The sequence below is a fragment of the Chelonia mydas genome, chromosome 8 (assembly GCF_015237465.2).
Source record: "Chelonia mydas isolate rCheMyd1 chromosome 8, rCheMyd1.pri.v2, whole genome shotgun sequence".
Taxonomy (NCBI): Eukaryota; Metazoa; Chordata; order Testudines; family Cheloniidae; genus Chelonia; species Chelonia mydas.
Window position 1 is genome coordinate 64,318,790 of NC_057854.1, and position 12,352 is coordinate 64,331,141.

Below are 12,352 nucleotides of genomic sequence, written 5' to 3' on the forward strand. Positions count from 1 at the left end.
GCAGCCACAGCATAAGACTTCAAAAACTCTTTATGTTGTAATTGATCAGACTTGGCATGGGACTTCCCCAACAGCACTCCAGCCGTCTCCCCTTGCATTTCATCTGTTGTGGGTCACCCATAAACCATGCTGACCCCCAGGAGGAGGAAACCAGTGAATAAGATCATGCCTTTACATATGCACACAAGTGTAAATAAGGTGTTATGAGACGTAAATTTTGATTTGAGGGGATTTGTCTGTTTAGCTGGAGGGTTGCATTCATGTAAATCAAACATTTTTCAGATGGCTTGGAAAAATATTTTTCTCAGAATGATTGATTACTCCAGACAGGGGTTTATAATGGAAATGCAAGCAGACCCTTAATTATTGCCAAAACTGGGTATGTTTCACCATAATAAAATAAAGCAGAGAGGGCCACTTCATGTGCAGCTATAATACTTAGACAGCATAAACAGTGCTGTGACAAGCTGCCATCAAGGAAAGCCCACCATATGGAATCCAGTTAAACTTAAATGTTGTTTATTTCTGCAATCAAGGCAAACTAACCTGAAAATCCAAAAGACTCTATCAGAAGGAAACCTTCATGAAAAACTTTCTACAGGAATTTTACATGGAGATCAAAGACATTTTCCTGGGATCTACCAACTGGGAATTAGGGATACTTGTTCCTACCACAGTTGTAATGTCCCACAGAGCTTTGACACTTACAACTGCTCAGGGAGTAAAGCAGATTTACAAATGGCAGTGACCTGTTTGTCAAAAGGGAAGTAAAGTAGCTAATTCCCCCTGCCCCTTAACATGACAACATCATTCAACGTACACTAGGGAAAGCGCTTCAGCAAAAAGTTTGCAAAAATGACATTGACAGATCACTGTACATTAGATAAAATCCCAGCAGTATACCACATGTTTTAAATCCTCGCAGTAGCATCTTTTGTCTGACAGTGAGACTATAAATGTTTGTTACCTAAATATTTTAGTGTCATCTGTTTTGCCAAAGTAACTGGCAATGGAAAAGCCATTGTAGCAGTAATTTTTAAAATAATGAATGTGTAAGCCACAGATATTTTATCTCCCATCCACTCATCCTATAGTAAAAAAAAAAATCTATATTTAAATATTGTTGCTAGTTTTTTCTCTCTCATCTTAGATACAAGTAACATTGGGCTGTGTGGATGGTTTGTGTTCACTACCTGGTTACCTTGTTACTATAGCGACTAATAGCCAGGCTAGCATAGAAAAAAAATAACAGAAGTTGCCTCCCCAGTTTGTTTGTTTTTTAATGAAATCGACTACTTTAAAACTTAGTTAACTCCTGCTTTTTAATCTCAGTGCTTATGGCTGAGAATCCACTTCTCTCTCGCTATAATTTCCCATACATAACAATACAATTCAACTCATCTATTTATTTTGCTACATAGAAGCAGTAAAGCAAAATTCCTTTCTCTGTCAACTTGGACAACCAATGACTAATTTGTTTTCACATAGCAGAAAATAAAATCTACTTCTGTCCATTAAAACGCTTCAAGATTCAGTGCTGAATTAAAGTAAAAAGCAAATGTATTTAATTTACATATTTTTTAAAATAGTTTAACAGAGCACATTACATAAGTATTCATAATAAATATGCTCGCTTTGGGCTGGAAGGGAGAAAATTCTTGGGCAACTTTATGATAAAGCAAGTTTATCTTCTCCATCGATCCCGAGAGAGGCATTAACAATCCTTAAGGGAACATACTGCAGAAGATGGCATAACTGACACACACAAAAGACTCAGTAAAAGGTATGTGGAGTGTTGGGAGGAAATGGAACATTTTTAACATTACATCCTGGTCATACCAAGGTCCATTGACCCTATATTCATTCCAGATAATTAATTTACAACACATTAAACCTCTGTGTGAAGGAGGATGTTATGCATCAATTGTGTAGGAATAAAAAGTGTTATTGATTTAAGATTTCTACTGTATCATGCGCTGACAGAAAGACACAATCTAGCTATTTCTTATAGACAAAAAAACCTTTTCTGAAGGACAAATTTGCTAATAAGTGCACTTTATGCCACACTAGTGTTGACACCCTAAGAGAGATTCTTGTGGAAAAAATTGAGCATAATTAGAAGAACATAGAGTGACTCACTAATATTGACAATCACTCTGACAATCAAATTTTTGGAGGTGATAATGCTCTTTCTTACAGTAAATGTTTAAAATAGCAAAACACTTTGACAAATATGAGTGAATCTATACCATTCACACAGTGTGAAGTCTGATGTGAGTCAAGATAATTCTCTCTGAGTAGGCATTGTTGATGTTTAACCATTATGTAAGATAAGAGAATAGCTTAAAGAAGGCAAAGTTTGAAGAGACATGAACCGAATAGCACAAGGCTAAGTTGTCTTGGCTGAAGTTTATTGACAATTACAGTATGATTTTTTTTTTTAACTAAAACTCATACCAAATATCCAAATTAAGGCTGGCAAATGTTGCTAAGCATTACATACTAAAAAAAATTTTAAATGTAGTTTTAAATAAGCCTTTGTTTTATACTGAGACACTAGTACAGATGGAACACCTAACATACAAGCTATATACATTGTAGTTCATCATGTCCAGCATATAGAAATGAGATAAATTCACTGAATTTCCCAGGAACTTAATACACATCCTCAAAAAAAGTCAATCCTGGGTCACTTTTACTTTACAATGGGCCTGATTCAAAGCCCACTGAAGAGGCCCAATATGGGTGCTTCTGTAAAGGATGTGGCCCCCTGTGCAAGATCTCTTCGTAGCATCTAATGCATATTATTAACTGAAGGTGTATATACGTGTATATATATTTCATATTACACAGAAAAAACTCCATTAAAAATATTAAGAAACTGGGACTGGCTGGGCAAGGACACTGTAAGTGGAAATCAGGTAGGGAGGAAAGGCCGGGACTGCACACACAAGGCATATATATGTATGTATATTTCATATTACACAAAAGCACTGCATCAGAAGAATATTATTAAAGTTGCAAAGCCAAGCACTGAAAATCTGGGACATGCCCATATTAAGGTTCCCCGTGCACAAAAGAGCCAAATTAAGGTTGCTGAGACAGACTTTACCTTCTTAGCAAACAATGCAAACCGTGAGTATCTGCAGTGAGGCAGGGCAGCCTTTTCAAAGCAAGGTAGCATTTACTAGTCAACTGGAATACAGAATGAGAAATTCCTCAGGTTAGCATAGAATCATAGGGCTGGAAGGGACCTTGAGAGGTCATCTAGTCCAGTCCCCTGCACTCATGGGAGGACTAAGTATTATCTAGACCAGTGGTTCCCAAACTTGTTCTGCCGCTTGTGCAGGGAAAGCCCCTGGCGGCCCGCACCGGTTTGTTTACCTGCCGCGTCCGCAGGTTCAGCCGATCGCGGCTCCCAGTGGCCGCGGTTCGCTGCTCCAGGCCAATGGGAGCTGCTGGAAGTGGTGGCCAGTAAGCCCCTTGGTCAGCGCCACTTCCAGCAGCTCCCATTGGCCTGGAGCAGCGAACCGCGGCCACTGGGAGCCGCGATCGGCTGAACCTGAGGACACGGCAGGTAAACAAACCGGCGCGGCCAGCCAGGGGCTTTCCCTGCACAAGCGGCGGAAGAAGTCTGGGAACCACTGCTCTATACCATCCCTGACAGGTGTTTGTCTAACCTGCTCTTAAAAATCTCCAATGATGGAGATTCCACAACCTTCCTAGGCAATTTATTCCAATGCTTAACCTCCCTGACAGGAAGTTTTTCCTAATGTCCAACCTAAACCTCCTTTGCTGCAATTTAAGCCCATTGCTTCTTGACCTATCCTCAGCATGGTAAAGCCAAGCGCAAGTCAGAGTCCATATTGGTATAAGCAAGCACCCCAAGATGCCATGCTCTTCTGATATCCTTATTTGCTCTTCATCTCTGTGGTTGACTCTTTGTGATCTTCTAATGTTCCCAGCAGTCTGTTCACAACCTGGTCTTTTGTATCTTGTTGCAACCATGCTATGCTCAGCCTATTTTGGCTTCCTGATCATCTAGTGTTGAATGTTCAGTCATTGGAGGCTCCCATTTTATCATCTGGCTTCTCCATTCATACGTCTTGATTCCAGAAAGTGTTTGTTAAATTATCTGGGCTCAACCCAGACAGCATCTGTGACACTTAGCCATGCCTCATTCCCTTTTACACTCAGTGTATAGCAGTACATAGTGAGCAGAGTAAACTGAGGCACACATATGGGTCCTTAAAATATTACCTCATTCATCACAGGCACCTGTGAAGATTTTTTTACTGAGCTTTTTTTCCCCAGAGGCTTATACGTTAGGCACATTCGGGCAGCTTTTCACAGGGATAGCAAAAAGCACATCTCTAACACAAAGGTCACCTCCCCCACCTCGCCAAATTTCAAGTCTGTCTTCCAAAGCAGGGGATGCGATTGCTGTTCAAGGGAAAGGATGCCAGAATTTTTTTAACATGGGCAAAGCATATTTTTTCCTCGCCTTGTTCTCAGAAACATTGAATGCATTTGTTTGACATTTTCCAGAAAAATTCAACCCAAGGCAGTGATTCAGCATGGAAACTTTCAGCCCAAACAATTCAGTTTGGCAAGGTTATAAATAACTGCAAACAGGGTTGGGCAAACTTAATAAATATGTGGCACTACCAGCCTTGCCTATAATATGCACACATACATATATCCCAAAAATGCATGTTTGTTGGTGGGCTTAGGGAAGGCTAAAAGGAGCACTGACCTGACTTTCTGAGATCATTCCATTTAGTAATAATTATACTGTGACGTTGCACTCCATATGCTTATGGAAATATGCTTATGAGTGTGAATATAATGTAACTGGAATATGCTTTATGCAAAAGGTCTCTTATAAGGTATCATTACAAAGCTTATAATCCACTGAGTGTGTTCATCCTATTTGCATGAATATATCATTCTTGTATCTGAAGCTAGAAATATAAAGTATTACTCTGAAGTCCTATGGTAACTATGCAAAGTGTGGGCCATTAATGGTGGCTTGGAATCTTGATGGCTCCCATTAACCAGGACAGTTGGTTGTAAATGGCTCTGCTTACTCGCAAACTTTCCTGGGTACGTTCAGACCAGCCCTGAAAGAATGGAGAATGAGGTCTTACATGTGACATGTGATCATGTCACCTGATACTGGAATCCATCTTAAACCTGGGGCTTTTCCATTTAGAAGGAAGGGTGGGAGCCCAGAGAGAGACAAAGGATTCCCACCTTGTGCCAAAGCTATAAAAAGGTATGGAACTGAACAAAGGTGGCTGCAGTCATGAGAAATCCCCTAGTTACCACCTGAGCTGGAACCAACAAGGACTGTACCGGGAAAAGGATTGGGCCGAGACTAAGAAGGCGTCTAGTCAGTGAAAGAAGTTTATTGGAACATCTCTGAGGGTGAGATTTACCTGTATTCAGTTTCTTAATGTATTAGGCTTAGACGTGAATGTTTTTGCTTTATTTTACTTGGTGACTTACTTTGTTCTGCCTGTTATTACTTGGAACCACTTAAATCCTACTTTTTAGTCTTAATAAAATCACTTTTGTTTATTATTGAACCCAGAGTAAGTGATTAATACCTGGGGGAGCAAACAGCTGTGCATATCTCGCGATCAGTGTTATAGAGGGTGGACAATTTCTGAGTTTAAGCTGTATAAGCTTTATACAGAGTAAAACAGATTTATTTGGGGTTTGGATCCCATTGGGAGCTGGGTGTCTGGGTGCTGGAGACAGGAGTACCTGCTGAGTGGTTTTCAGTTAAAGCCTGTAGCTTTGGGGACATGGTTCAGACCCTGGGTCTGTGTTTGCAGTAGGCTTGCATGTCTGGGTCAACAAGACAGGGTTCTGGAGTTCCAAGCTGACAGGGAAAAATGGGCTCAGAGGTAGTTTCAGCACATCAGGTGACAGTCCCAAGCGGGTCTCTGTGACCGAACCCGTCACATATACATCATCGGCTCTTGGATTGCTTTGAGTTTTCAGTTTTTCATTCAATTTTTAGTCCAGCAATTCATGTGCCACTTCACGTCAGAGAATTTCTCTAATCACACCTTATGAATAAGCTCCTAACAGACATTAGGTCAGATTCTCAGCAGGTGTAAAATGGCATAGTTCCATTGCCTTCAATGGAGCTTTGCTGATTTAGACAAGCTGAGGTGCTGGTCTATAGTATTTTTATGGGAGCATTCTTTTAGGTATTAATTTAGAGCCACATATACATTGAAAGTGTTCAGGGCTGTTACTGGAATCAATAGGAATGTCAAATGCACACATATAAGGACAGAATTTAGCTATCTCAGCATTTGTCTACACTTCAAATGCTACAGTGGCATCACTGCAGCTGTGCCACTGTAGTACTTCAGTATAGACACTACCTACACCAACAGCAGGGGGAGGTTCTTACATCGGCATAGTAATCCACCTCCCTGAGAGACAGCAGTTAGGTCAACAGAAGAATGCTTCCATCAACCTAGCAGGTCTACACCAGGGGTTAGGTCGACTTAACTACGCCCCTCAGCAGTGTGGATTTTTCACACCTCTGAGCGATGTAGTTAAGCTGACTTAATTTTCTAGTATAGACCAGGCCTTAGTTTCATAGCTTCCAATAAATTCCTGCTGTCCTATTAAAGGAAAAATTTCAGTCAGTCCTACTTATATAATGACTACAGGATTGGGCCAAAGAATAAGCAAATTTTCAAATTAGATCAGAGAACTCTATGTTCAGGTAGATGGTTTTTAAAACTCTTCACCCCCTCCTTACTCTCTCCCATAGACAGGACAGGCTGTAGAATTCACAGATCATTATTCGTTATAGCATCGTTTCTCTTCAGTATAAGATTGTGGAACAAAGCCCACATTCTGAAATTACGCACAAAAATGTTAGAAAAATGGAGTGTTTGAAATCAATTCTAATGTTAAATGCAAAGGACTTCCTTGGCTCATTAAGTTAAAATATCTCATTTAATGAGCAGGAAAGCACTGGAGCACACTGAACCCAGACACAAAGCAAATTATTTAAGTGATAAATTATATTTTATGGGGAATGTAAAAGTTAATAATACGCAGGGGTAAGGTAATAAATGCAGAGGTGTAACTAACTTCATTGACTGCTTTACTTGCAAACATGCCATATGTACTTAGTTACTTGAAATAGTAATAGAAGGACTGGGCAGAATTGCCTGGAACTGAAAAGTCACATAGAGACCTTTGCAGCATTCTTTTCCACTAAGCAACCTGTGTTTTATTCTTTCCAAACTCTTTCTTCTCTCCTCCCCCTGCACTTTAGCTCTGTTCTCTTTACTTTTCACTTTTTATCAAATATTTGATTTTGCAGCCATTAAAACTGAAACTTCCTTATCTAACACAAGGGCTAATAAAATCAGGTGCTCACTGACCCTCCATGATGCCCCACAAGTGACCTGAATCCTGGCTTAAAGAGAACCAAGTTGCAGATGGAAGAAGCCAATGGTTCAGTATTGAATCTCACACTATTCTAGCTCTTTCCTGCTCAGTAATGCTGATTGGCCTTCTGTTATTCTCCACCAACAATTTTCAACAAAAAAATGATTGAGCCACCCATGTTCTGGTGAAGCTTACACTGAGATCAGTTTCAGTGAGCTGGCACACAGTGAATTTAAGCATAGGACTAAGTGTTTGCAAGTTCAGGGCCTTTATGTAAGATTAATGCACCAAAGCCGAGCCCCTCGTTTTATGTTTTTAATAACACAAAGGAGTATTCTTACATGTCAGCTGAAGTAGTGGATGATACCTAGTAATTGGTACCCAGCAGAACTGGGTAAATTCTAACAAAAATATTTGCTGAAAGTAATGCTTACATTTACATTTAATTTGCTTCAGTCAAAAGTGGTATCAAATCATAGAAATGAAGGGCTGGACGGGCTCTTGAGAGGTCAAGTCCAGGCCCCTGTGCTGCACCTAGACCATCCCTGACAGATATTTCTTCAACCTGTTCTCAGAAACCTCCCATGGCCGGGATTACACAACCTCCCTTTGAAGCCTATTCCAGCATTTAACTACCCTTAAAGTTTTTCCTAATATCTAAGATAAATCTCCATTGTTGTAGATTAAATCCATTACTACTTATCCTCCTTTCAGTGGACATGCAGAACAATTTATCATTGTCCTCTTTATAACTGCCTTTAACCTATTTGAAGAGTATCAGCTCCCCCCACCCTCCCTCTAGTCTTCATTTCTCAAGACTAAACATACCGACATTTTTTAATCTTTCCTCAGCAATCAGCCTTTCTAAATGGTTTATCATTTTTTGTTGCTCTCCCCTGGACTCTCCCCAATTTGTCCACACCTTTTCTAAAGTGTAGTGCCCAGAATTGAACACAGTACTCCAGCTGAGGCCGAGTAGTATGCAACAATTACCTCCCATGTTTTACATATGACCCTCTTACATTTCAGAATTATATTAACCTTTTTTGCACTGCATCACAGTGTTGACTCATGTTCAATTTCTGATTCACTATAACCCATACATCATTTTCAACAGTACTGCCACCTAGCCAGCTTGCAGTTGTCTTTACTGAAATTTCACCTTGTTGCTTTTGCACCAATTTGTCAGGATCTGAATTTTGAATTCTAATCTTCTCCTCCAAAGTGCTTGTAAGCCTCCCAGCTTGGTGTCATCAACACATTTTATAAGAATTCACTCCACTCCATTATTCAAGTCATTAATGTAAATATTGAACAATACTGGACGCAGTACTGAGCCCTATGGGACCACACTAGAGGTGCCCTCCAAGTCTGACAGCAAAGCATTGATAACTATTCTTTGGGTAGGGTCTTTCAACCAGTTGTGCATCCACCTTGTAGTGTGGACTTGGACATGCATTAACACAGCAGGGAACAAGGTTAGCAAAGCCCCTTGTGCAGACATAATTAAATAAATCAGACATGGGATGCAACTACACCTATCGCAACTAGGACTGCCCTCACACCCGTGCAATTATTCTGTGTGCATATCATGGGAGAATAAAGTTAAACTCTGAACCAAGACAAAAAAAATCTTATGTTAGCCCCAGTTTTCTAGGAGTGAGGCCTCCAGCAAAGACCATCTTTCTCAGAAAGGGAAATGTTTAGAATATGGTGCTATTCCCTAATCCCTTTTAGCTGTGATCACTCCCAAAACTGCTCCCTCTCCTTATGAGAATCAAAACCCAGTGACGACTTCTGACAAGCCACCTGATTAAGAGTTATTCTCATCAAACAAACAAACAACATGATGCCACATGACTGATCTCAAATCACCACGCCAGTTTGCATTTGGAATGCCAAAATATCAACTACAAAAAGAGAACTGTTCATGATAAATTCATAGAGTAAACAAAACCTGGTGGAAAAAAAGTGTAGAGTGAGTTCAAATCATTTAGCTCTAGTAACCATCAATAAAGATGTGAGAAATGACACTCGGGGCACCTTAGATCTAGAACAGTCATCCCCAAACTTGTTCCGCTGCTTGTGTAGGGAAAGCCCCTGGCGGGCTCGGCCAGTTCGTTTACCTGCTGCGTCCACAGGTTTGGCTGATTGTGGCTCCCAGTGGCCGCGGTTCGCTGCTCCAGGCCAATGGGAGCTGCTGGAAGCAGCGCAGGCCGAGGGACATACTGGCCACCGCTTCCAGCAGCTCCCATTGGCCTGGAGCAGCAAACCGCAGCCACTGGGAGCCGCGATCAGCTGAACCTGCGGACGCGGCAGGTAAACGAACTGGCCCAGCCCGCCAGGGGCTTTCCCTGCACAAGCGGCAGAACAAGTTTGGGAACCACTGATCTAGAAGATGAGATACTTGTCTTTGAAAAATGTAAGGGATCATAACTTCAAACATGGGGGTGTTTGAAATCACTCAGCATTTGTGTAGGTTCACTTGTAAAATGGCCAATCTGAACTACTCCTGGTAGAAACAGTCAGTTGCTAAACAATATCAATGGAGCACATCACTAACCAGATTACAATTTTTTAAAGGCAGTCTTCCAGTCTTGCAAACATCCTGGGTTCAGCCGCAGGACAAGTGAAACAGCAGCAGTGACTCCAGAAAAAAAACACCAATATTTAAAATAAAATGTAAATTTTAATAGTCTTTAAAAATAAGTATTATTGTATTATTTGAAATTAAAAACCTATAGGATAACAACCTCATGCTTCCCCAGTAGCATGTTATTGCAGAATGGTCCATGATGGGACTCCGCTGTCTTCCTCAGAAGCATGTGGTACTGGCCACTGTTGAAGACAGGCCTAGATGGCCCATTGGATTAATGGATCAAATAGGTAATTCTTATATTCCTATATACAGATGAAATTTCACATGAAGGGCCTGATCCAAAGCCCATTGAAGTCAATAGGAGCATTTTCACTGACTTCAGTGGGCTTTGCCTGAGATGCACTGTAATTACTTTATGGCAATTTATGGTCACTACTCTTTGTAGTTGTATGAGCAACAATTTTCAGGTGGTGGTTGATTTGACTGCGCTTTTGCATTTTCAGACTTTAGGATCTCACTAGTCCAGACAGAGAGGTTATGATGGTGTCCACACTCTGAGGGAGGGGTGTAATTCCCAGCTCGAGGAGACATATCTGCACTAGCTCTAATCAAGGCTGCTCACTAAAAATACTACAGGACAGGCCTAACAAAGGACTGGAATGTTGGTGTTAGGCCTGTCCTGTAGTGCCACAAGTACTCCTTTTCTTTTTACGAATACAGACTAACACGGCTGTTACTCTGAAACCTAAAAATAAAGTGTGAGCAATAGTGTGAGCGGGTCTGGCCTTCTCAAGTACATACCCATCTGAGACACTAGGCACTTACTCGGGGCAGCTAGTCCTGCCCTCCACTTGTGCTATTGCATCTATGCTATTTTTAGAACACGAGCTTGATCAGAGCTACTCCAGGTATGTCTCCCCGAGCTTGGAATTATACCCCCTGCTCCAATGTAGACATACCCTACCATGAATGGATAAGCAAGATGTGATTGTTACATTTTTTTCTTAAAAAAATTATTTTTTAAAAAAAATTCCCAAAGACCTTTTATATTTAGAGATAGTTTCTAGATCATATGTACAAATGGAGAAAAAGATTTTTATATTTTTAAGCACTAAACACTTTTCTACATCAAAAGATATCTTTTGCATGCAAGAATTACATTTGCATGAGCACTGACGGGAGGTTTAGAGAGGCTAAGGTCTGAATGGTCCATGGAGATGGATTTATCGTCTCCAGATTAGAAATGTTCATTTCTGGTCAGGGTGGTGGTGAATTGGCATTAGCAGGTTGGTGTAGGGAGGCTTGCTCTGCTACTGCTGCATGAATTCAGTGGATAGATGCAGGATTTCAGGCTGCAGGGCTGTCACTATGGCATTTTTCATGATCTGTAAATCAATTTCAAAAACACTAAGTCTAAGAAAAAATTATTTCCATTTCTGGGCAGAGGCCTTTTTGTTTTTAATTTAAGACCTGAAAACAGAGATAATCCTGACAAGCTCCTAGACTAAGTCCTGTAAGGCAGCAGTTCACCTTAAAATTTCTTTTTAAAAATGTGCTTTGCTCTTCTCATCCAAGGATCTGAAAGTGGTGCAGATAGGATTATTCCCACTTTGTGGATGGGTAATTGAGGCACAGAAAAGTTAAGTCACACAGTGAGTTAATGGCATGTTTGAGAACAGTGCCCATGTCTTCTGTAACCCACTAACCAGTAGATGCTGATATCTTTACTTTTTCCCCACACATGCTTTTTATGGTTTTGGTTACATGTAGAATAACAAACGTACTGGTGCCAGTCAGATATTTCATATCACTAGCCTCCACAAGCAAATTTATTTTACATAGCAGTTGAATGAAAAACATCCTGCAGAGAGTGCAAATGCAAGGGAATGAAAAGAGAAAACACAGCACTAGCAACATGATTTAAATTAATTAAGTGAACATTAATACCTCCAAGACATTGCATTATTGCTTCAACTCTTTGGTGGGAAAAGCTATAATTTACATGTACAATATTTTTAACACCCTCTATTAATTAGACATGTACAGCAGTTCTGGTTAATTGATACTGTAAACAAAAGATCCATTCAAAAACACATGCTGCAATAATTAAAATGTTATTATGCTGACAGTGTCTTTCTTTGAGGAACTTGTAACATCTGTATTGACTGTGATAAGCATTGATTATCTGGAGTGATATAAATATTTGGGGAACTAATAACAATCAGGTAGGAATTCAGTTCATGCTATAGACACCAAAGATAAATCACAGGAAACGTAGATCAAAGCTGGTTAGTGAATAAGTTTGTTTTTATACTTAATGCC